At 36.3% G+C, this 6,956-nt stretch overlaps 1 long non-coding RNA gene across 2 annotated transcripts; it reads left to right on the top strand.

Annotated features, from left to right (window-relative positions):
- Positions 1–776: 776 nt before the first annotated feature.
- Positions 777–6,572, top strand: LOC129925693 (uncharacterized). 2 transcript variants are annotated; one of them, XR_008777396.1, is made up of 3 exons: positions 777–3,057; positions 3,634–3,743; positions 5,082–6,572. It is a non-coding gene; the product is annotated as an uncharacterized LOC129925693 (long non-coding RNA). The 2 variants fall into 2 exon arrangements; XR_008777397.1 differs by lacking the exon at positions 777–3,057 and adding an exon at positions 3,091–3,122.
- Positions 6,573–6,956: the final 384 nt, after the last annotated feature.

Genomic DNA, 6,956 nt, shown 5'->3' on the forward strand with positions numbered 1-6,956 from the left:
TCCCTCTTGAAAAAATTAGCTGGCACAGATTGGGGAGCTAATCACAACATCCTGAAAAAGACCTATACCAGTTATGTAAGACCTGTACTAGAATATGGTGCCACAGCATGGGGCTCAGCAGCCCAAACCAACCTAAGAAAAATAGACAAGGTTCAAAATATTGGTCAAAGGATAATGACAGGAGCAATCAAAACAACACCCACTAAATTGGAAACCTTGGAGAGGCACCCACTTAGAACAAAAATCCACAAAACTGGCACAAAAACCATCTCAAAAGGACCAATTTCATACAGGAATCTCTAAACCTAAAAAAGAAACACCAACTTGAAAAAATTACTCTGGAATCCTCGATACACTATAATGAATCTCCACCCTGGGACGAAAGCCCTCTTCCTACTATAAGGGACCATATTGAAAACATAAAAAGAAAATCTGATTACAGACCAACAGAGCTCAAGGAAATAGTGAACTGTTTTCTACATACCAATTACCCTAGCAATCAGTGGATCAGAGTTTACACGGATGGCTCATCCCATAAAGCCACCACAAATGGAGGAGCTGGAATACTTATCGAATGGCCAGATGGAGGAAAACTAGAAAAATCCATTGCAACTGGAGAGCTCTCTGACAGTCACAGAGCAGAAAGGGAAGCACTAGCACTAGCTGCTACCATGTTAGCAAATCATCCAAGTTCCCCTCACAGTCAGATTGTCTTTCTAACAGAAATGGATACCAGCTCACATACAACTAGCAGGAAATGAGAAGGCTGACACACTCGCCAAGAGTGGGAGAACAAACTCACAAGTAAACTTTGCACTCTATCCAGAAGAAATGAAGAAATTAATTCTAGATAAAATAAATGAGAAATGGACAAGCTCCCATCCAAATCACAAGAAAGATGACGCTTACTATAAGCTATCCTGACAAGACCAACGTCTAATCTTTCGACTCAGGACCGGACACAACAGAATGCGACAACACATGTTCCGGAAGCTCAAAATTGGAACCAGTGAAATCTGCCCATGTGGAGTATCACCAGAAAATGCTGACCACGTCCTCCAAAACTGCTCTCTCTACCAAGAGGCCCGTATAAGACATTGGCCCCAAATCACCCCAATAGAAAGAAAACTATATGGAGAGCTCCCTGATTTAGAAACCACTGCGCAGTTCATCTCATGTATTGGTCTAGTCATATGAACACTCCAACATAACAATGAGAACGATGAAGAAGAAGAAGAAGAAGAAAACACTACACCCGGACTAAACTACAAACAACCAACCATCAAAACACATTTACTGAATAACACCTTAACAAAAGAATCAAACCCACTGGAGCTCAAAGTAGGCACGCTTGAAACAATCGAAAGCTATCAAAAAACAGCTATCCATATTTATACAGACAGATCGGCTTTCAAAGCTACCATCAATGCTGGTCTTGGTGCCTTCCTGGTCTTCCCTAAAAATAAACACTTTGAGATAAGCGCACCCTGTGGTGATGTTTGTAAAATGTTTTACATGTTTCGGATGTTCCTTCAGAGTTGAAGATAGTTTACTTCCTTACGACGGGGGATGGGAGCGGGCAGGATTTGAACCCTCGACCATCAATAAATCCGAACGACAGTCCAGCGCGCAAACCTCACGACCAGGCAGCCATCCTGCTCAAACTTCCAAGCCGAAATTGAGGCAATTACCATAGCACTCCAGACAGTGGAAAACAAATTATATGAAGGAGTGCAACCACCATCAGATATTGTTGTCTTTACAGACTCCCAATCTACTCTGCAAGCACTTAACAGCAGCACCTCAAACAGCCCAAGAGAGTTGACAACACTCATTGTGACAATCCACCAGATGATATCAAAATTAAATATCAATATTACACTACAGTGGATCCCTGGACACATTGGCATCATGGGAAATGAAAAGGCAGATAAGCTATCAAAGACAGGTTCATCTATGGAACAACCAGATAGACCTGTTAACTACCTCACCCTAAGGTCAATGTTAGTCAACAATCACAAAGAGGAGTGGCTCAACCAATGGGCATCAGGAAACACAGGCAGAGCCATGTACAGAGAAATGACTACGCCTAACAAACTGGACAGTATTAACTTCCTCCCCCGCAAAGAACAATCTACAATCTTCCAACTAAGAACAGGACACACACCACTATTAAATTACCACCTGAAGAAAATAAACTCCACACAACTACCCCTTTGCAGACACTGCGCCCACCCCTTTGAAACCGTAAACCATATCCTCTTTGAATGCCCCTCCCTAACCCACCTTAGGCAGACCCTACTTCCACTACAGCCCAACATAACCAACACCCTGTATGGCAGTGCTGAACAACTGAAGAAAACAGCACACTTTTTTTCCTTGGCACAGTCTGCAAAAGAGCTCACAGCTCAGCAGCAATAAAGCTGGCTAGAAGAAGAAGAAGAAGAAGTGGCCAACAGAATGACCAACCACCTTTACTTTTTCCCCAACTTATGTCAGGTACCCATTAGAGCTGGGTCTAAACCAGGATTCAAACCCTGGACCCTTGGTTCAGAAGTTAAGCGCCTTACCACTCAGCCACCACACCTCCCTGTTTGTGGTAATCAGGCTATTTTAACTTGATAGGCTATAAATATAAGTGTAAAATATTTTTTAATGTGTATAAGATGCATGTCCAGATAAAGGTGCTACAACTGACCAAATTAAAAAAAAAATCATATGTAAAGATAAACTAAATCATGAATAGTGATGTGCCTTTAGAACTGTTTCATGGGAGTAAAACATCCAGACACAACAGAATGCGACAACAGATGTATCAGAAGCTCAAAATCAGAAACTGAAAACTGCCCATGTGGAGTGTCACCAGAGAATGCTGACCATCTCCTCCAAAACTGCTCTCTTTACCAAGAGGCTGTACATGACACTGGCCCCAAAACACCCCAATAGAAAGAAAATTATATGGAGAGTTCCCTGATTTGGAAACCAATGCGAAAATAATCTCATATACTGGTCCAGTCATCTGAATGCTCCAATAAAAAAATGAGAAGAAAGAAGATTGTATGTACCATTTTTTTTTGTTTGAGGATGGGGAGAAAAGTGATCTTAGAATTCAAACACCAAAAGTATGTGTCTTTATGAATTCAATGTAATTGATACTAGGCTATTTGGGCTGAAAATAAAATGCAGGAAATTTTATTGGAAGTGCAGAAAAAAAAAATTTAGCCAAAATAAACAATGTATAGCCTGAGAACAAATCAGGCGGAAGAACCAAGGGTAATACTATAGAAGTAGTATCTTTTTTTATTCTTGCAACTTCAAAGATGCATAACAGTGTCACAAACTGTTAATGTGATATGAAATATAATTATTTTTTTTTGTTACCCATATAATCGCTCTAAAAAAAATATTTCTAAAATAGATAACTGTCTCTAGTAACCTGCTAGTGGACCATGACCAAACTTTTTCTATCTTGCTTTGTATGGTATAAACTTTCCTAGTTTTGACTTTAAATTGTTGTTCTAGTCATGTCAGTTATGCTATAGGCTACTTTTAATTGCATGTATAAGATAAAAATAGTGAAAACAAGAGTACATAACATTTTCTAAAGAAATTTTTAATATTTTGCATTTTTAGGTGAGCAACATGGCTATTGAAAAGCAGAGACCATACAAACCTCATTAGATGAAGAGTTTTATTTTGTTGGTAAAGTCCTTGGTTTTGAGCCAGCAGAGAAACATAGAAAGGTAATTTGTCAACATTTCAGATTTATCACTAAGAGAAAAGCAGAAAAGCTTTGATGGGCAGCATCTCTGTTGACCCAATGATCCATCCAACTTATGGAACAAGTGATGGTGAAGATGTTCATTACAGTGCTTATGTCTGGCAACACTGAATGACTTACATTTTTAGTTCATGCTTTTCAAAATGTGGTGATGAAAGCTGAATTGAAGCCTTCATCTCTGGCCAGTAGTCATGCTGTTTATTATTGCTGGTATTATTAATGCTTTTGATTAGCACAACTTCCATGCTCCTATAGCAAGCACAGTGCATTCTGGGTCAATATATTTTGTTGACATATGGAAGGTGGGGGGGGGGGGAGAGGATATCTGTGAGTCCTTCCTTTAGGCTCTCAGCAAGCACAACTCTGCATCAAATCAAAAATACCTAGTCTACAATGTGATTTCAATTGAAGCTCTCCTCACATACATACTCAAGCAGTTTATAGCTTAGCATTTATAAATTATAGAATTTGTAATGTTTATATGTATGATTTTTTTTTTATGATTTAAAGAAATTTACATTTTCCCCAACTTATGTCAGGTACCCATTAGAGCTGGGTCTAAACCAGGATTCAAACCCTGGACCCTTGGTTCAGAAGTTAAGTTAAGTTTAGACTTAAGGATTTTAATTTTTATTCTTTTTGAAATATGTAAGGAATGTTAGAATATTGTTGGCAACATTGTTGGTGTAAATTAATTTTCACTTGGTAGCCAAGAATGCTTATAACTGATATATATAATTAATAATAACAATTAATAATAATAACTAACAATAATTTAAGACACAAAATGTCCAAAACCACACAATTTTATTAAAAATGTCTGATGTTTATGTTGCCAACGTTTACCTAAATTTCAATTGCTTTATTGTTTCAAAGTTATAGACATTTGAACCTCAGCATTAGAGTCAAAAGGTCAATGCCCCACCAATATTTTTTTTAGATTTATCAATTGGCTATGAATATAAACTGTATTAATTGGAAGCATTAGCTTTCTAAAAAGTAAAATAAAGTCTATTGGCAGATGATGAAAAGGTCTGTTTCTGTGGCCCATGGTTAACAAGGTTGTCATGTCACCAGCACAATGACCAACCGCCTTTCCTTTTCCCTAACTTATATTAGGTACCCATTAGAGCTGGGTTGACTCCGAGGTACGCTAAAGATCCCGAAATTAAAATACCTGTCTTCAGAAAATTAAATGTTTAGTTTTTCTTTATGTTACTACAACTTTTTATTTGTTATAACTTTTTTTATTGAATATTAACATTTCATGAATTATTACATGACACTTATCATTTTGCAGGGCCGTACACATATATGTAAAATACATGCTAGATCTATGAGTGTAGAGAAAGATATTCGTTATGAGCTGCTGGCCAGATTATGCCCAAACAGTACAGTTATGTATTCACATTATTATGTTAATATTTATGGGGTAATTAACAATGTTAAAAGAAGTGGGATGTGTAGCTGTATTGGATAAAATCTCTTGGGTCCCTATAAATGGGGCTTGAGCTCAAATCTTACCCGAGCTGAGTTGTGTTTGCTGAGCCTCTAAATGCAGTACAGAAACCTTTTTACTCCAAGTTTCCACTAAAAGAGATAAGACCATGAGCATGTTATAAGCATGAAAGATGCGCTCTATAAAAAGATAATTAGAAAAATAAAGGAATACTTTGTGGTCAATGGAAATAGCAAGGATATTTATTTGGTAGTCCAGATTAATACATTAAAATCCTAAATAAGAACCCTTAAAATGCAAAGTAGCAAAACTATATTGAAAACTTATAACCAGCCACTACATAAAACATTCACTAACCCTAACCATATGACTAATAGTGACTACAAAACATTTATGGCTGCCTGTTAAGTCAACAATTAGTTGCCTGATTGCAACTTGCTTAGAACATAAGACTCTATAAAGTTATTAGAGATATTGAAACTATTTTACCAAGAAATACTCATATTTAGTGTTAAGATATTACAGTGAGACTTTCCTAATCCTATTTGGTGATATCCTATTTGGTGATGAGATGAGACTTTGCTAGTCATATTTGGTGTTGAGACATTACATTGAGATTTTCCTAGTCATACTTTGATGTTTAGACTTGACTACTTTCTCTTTCTTCCATTCAAGTTTATACTTTCACTCTGCAATCTAATACTTGATACTCTTTCTATTATTGACAAATTCATGTATGAATACAAGCTATTTGATAGCAATTACTTCATTTTAAGGTACATTAGCTTTAAAAACTGTATATTCATCATAATTTAGTCACCACAATGGAAGTTATTTACAAATTTAATTCTCTCACAAACTATGTTCCTTCCTCTCAACAAACACTCTTAATGTTAATCTTCTCATCTCCTCTTGATAATGGTATTCAGAAGTCAACCTAGATTTCCATTTGAATCAACTTAACATTAAAAGCTGAATAGTATTTATTTAGAATCTTATCATACTGATTATTTTGATAATGACTCCATATTGTCTGTGTTTGTTTATAGGCTTTTTTTTCCTAAGTTTTGAATCGATCATTTGTTTTTTAATGCATTGGTTGAATAACAAAAGAGGACAATGGACCTCATTCACCAATAGTAAACAAACAACATTTAGTCACGTGATCTTATTGATAAAACAACGGAAAAAACTGTCACATGACAACCATCATGAATTAAACATGAGATCGTAAATTATATAGAAGATATAGAGAACCACGTGGCTAAGTGTTGTTTGTTTACGATTGGTGAATGAGGCCTATTGGTTTTTTACATTTTTACTTGCTTTTATCAACAGGAGCGTAAATTCGTTGTGTTGGCACAGAAGCTGGAATGTTTGCTATCAGGGCTCATAGGAAGATGGCTACAGAGAAATATTTTCTGGAAGCAGTAAATAAAGTCATCAAAGCCTACACCAAATCTAGTGCAACTCCTTGCTACATGACTTACAATTAAATCAATAGTAGACTTAATTGAAATGGCTACTTAGAGAATCAGTACAGAGCTTGTGTGTTTACTCACTGATCTGTTTTTGAACTTAAGTGAATCATTGTTTGTATTCATGATTTTTTGTTTCAACTTATTAAATCATGGTATCTTTCTTATTAAATATGTTGTCAGTGTGGTTTTTACTTTAGTCAGTAATTTGTTAAATCTGAATGTTCCTTTGGAAGAT

Source organism: Biomphalaria glabrata, chromosome 4 (assembly GCF_947242115.1).
Source record: "Biomphalaria glabrata chromosome 4, xgBioGlab47.1, whole genome shotgun sequence".
NCBI lineage: Eukaryota > Metazoa > Mollusca > Gastropoda > Planorbidae > Biomphalaria > Biomphalaria glabrata.